Source organism: Octopus bimaculoides, chromosome 2, assembly GCF_001194135.2.
Source record: "Octopus bimaculoides isolate UCB-OBI-ISO-001 chromosome 2, ASM119413v2, whole genome shotgun sequence".
Classification (NCBI taxonomy): domain Eukaryota; kingdom Metazoa; phylum Mollusca; class Cephalopoda; order Octopoda; family Octopodidae; genus Octopus; species Octopus bimaculoides.
The window spans coordinates 133,154,489-133,157,105 of NC_068982.1; the positions used below are offsets into that span (position 1 = coordinate 133,154,489).

Below are 2,617 nucleotides of genomic sequence, written 5' to 3' on the forward strand. Positions count from 1 at the left end.
AACAAAGGAAATCTCAGAATCAAATATTGGGTTTACATTTTAATCTATAACAGGAAATTGTTATTGTTGATTTGCTTTCTTTAGTCAGCTCAGCATTTTAAAGGATCAGTCAATTAGTTCTCTAGCTGTAAGAAGCTTGTTGTTTATTCTGAGCATGAAGACCTAAGATTATATTTCGACTCCAATAGTATGTATGTAAAAGAAAATTTTGCTGCAATACTGACAGTTCAAATGGCTACATGGATGGTCACTTGCTGGTTTGACTTTTACTAAATAGAATTTAGCTTGCAGATTATTATATTAAACTGAAACAAAATGTTTTTTGTGTATCTCCCTCTAACCATTTCAGTCTATTTTGTTGGAATTCATAACAGAGGGCTACAGTTGAGTTAGAGATCAGATTAGATAATTAATGGATGCATTGGCAGAAGAATAAACTGAGCTAAAATTTTATAACTAAGTAAACTTTTTACTGTTATAACGGTATTGATCGCCTAGTTTACAACCGGTGTTAGTATTGAGAAGAAATGACGAATGGCAATTAATAAATTTATCTATAACAATTACATGATTTTATCTATTTATTACGTGTTCAACTTGAAATTATAATAAATATAAATATTTCTTGAGCAGGAATCTATGGTGATAAATTCATCACTCATAAGTATTTATCACCATACATAAATCCTAGCTCAGGTTACATAACGCTGTGGCGAGTTATACATACCAAGACGCTGAACATGCATGTATGTTGAAGATAATAAAGCTCACTCTTTTTCACCGCTATAATAACAGTTTCATAGTTTCAGAAATAAGTTTCATCAATAGGTTGAAGAAAATGAAGAAAAAGAAATTATTTACTAAATTAGCTTATTTATGTACATTTAATATTTATAGTACATTTTTATAAGTCAAAAGAAAACTGTCGTAGAGAGTTACGACATAAAATTTATAATAATTAATTCTTCCATAACTAAGCTACGAGAGTTTTAAACAACAATTCAAAATAGCCTTGTTGAATTACATAAAAGACATGGCATGGCAATAACTAATATCTCAAGAGAGTGAGTGTCATGGAATCATGTGACAACCAACGAACACTAATTTTCTTCCCAAAAATCAGGGTCTTCATAATTGCTCATATCTGAATTTTAAGAACCGTATTTCGTGGAAGATTTCCCTTTGATGAAAGTTAGAATTCAAATATGGGCAGTAATTTTAACCAATGGGAAACTAATAATTACACCTATTTGGCCAACATGACCATGATGTCATATTACCGCCGATCAAGCTTTATTATGACTTGCTACACTGTGTTATACTGGTTTTGAATATGAACACAAAAGTTTAACAGCCATCATCAAATCAATATCTTAGAAGTGTCAAGAATTAAGGAATATTCACTGTCTACCAATATATACAATGTTTAATTTCATGTGAAGATATCAGGCTCGAATAAGTTATATGTGGCAAATGAATCCTTTAATAAAGCACAAAGCTATTTTAATGGGTGATGCATTTGACTGACTAAAATGACTAATCAAGTTTTAAAATCCTCTTCCAGTATAAAATATACAAGATAATATCATATGAGAATCAAGTTATGTCTGATGTTTAGCAAGCTGATATGACTAACATTGACTGCTAAAAGTCACTAATAATTTGCGTTTCATGGAGTAAAGTAAGACATAAATCTCAACACAAGATGCTTGTATATTAAGGCTGCATTCTCAGATGATCTGGTACCTATATCTAATAAGATGAACTGATATGTGCAACAATAAAGTTCATGCACTGAAACATAGTAAAATGCTGACAGCCAATCTCAGTCATAACCTGTAATGTGTAAGTATGTATTTAGCTATGCAAATGTGTATGTACATGCATGTGTGCACAAATGTGCATGTCTGTGTGTGTATAGGAGACCACCTTTGGTATAGCTTGTCAATTACCTTTCAGGGCAGCTACTGACCCACACCAGGCTCCCAGGCCTCACATATGGCTCCACTAACTGTCAGCATGTTACAGAGTGTCATCTCCTATGTGACAACATTAACAGACAAAATCAGGTTGAGAATAGTGAGTCTTAAACTCTTGTTGATATTCCCTTTTGGAATCTCACTCTAATGTAACCCTCAATCAATTTGGCTACGTCTTGCCACTGCATAAGGAAGTTGCAAACAAGAGAGAAAGGCTAGACATCCTGTGCAACCCTTCTTCTCCATAATTCAAGCCTAGAGCAAGGAAAGACTGAAAAATCTTGTGGCAATAGGAGAGCAGCAAACCAGCAAGCAAGAATACACCAAAGAGCAGCTACAAATCTACACTCAGAAAGTTTAGTCCTTCTCTGTTGAACTGAATCAGCAGTGAAGTACACAAGCCTCTTACTTAACTGGACAGCCAATTTCAGGACCTTCTCAAATACAGACTGCTTCAGCTAACCCTGGCAGGAAATCCTTGGTTAATAAGGATCCCATTTCAGCAGATGAATAACAAAAAATGCAGAAAAGATTACTAATGTACTTGAAATGTATGCACCCTTCTCATCAACACCAAAGTAGACACACCAGAAAGATGAAGGGAACAGGCTGCATGAGAATCGGTTTGCTATAAGATG

At 34.0% G+C, this 2,617-nt stretch overlaps 1 long non-coding RNA gene across 1 annotated transcript in view; it reads right to left on the reverse strand.

Moving 5' to 3' along the window:
- Positions 1-10: 10 nt before the first annotated feature.
- The window catches only part of LOC128247028 (uncharacterized), a 56,068-nt gene continuing 53,461 nt past the window's right edge, over positions 11-2,617 (reverse strand). Inside the window, exon 3 of the long non-coding RNA XR_008263438.1 lies at positions 11-783. This is a non-coding gene — a long non-coding RNA (uncharacterized LOC128247028). The remainder of the gene's footprint in view (positions 784-2,617) is intronic.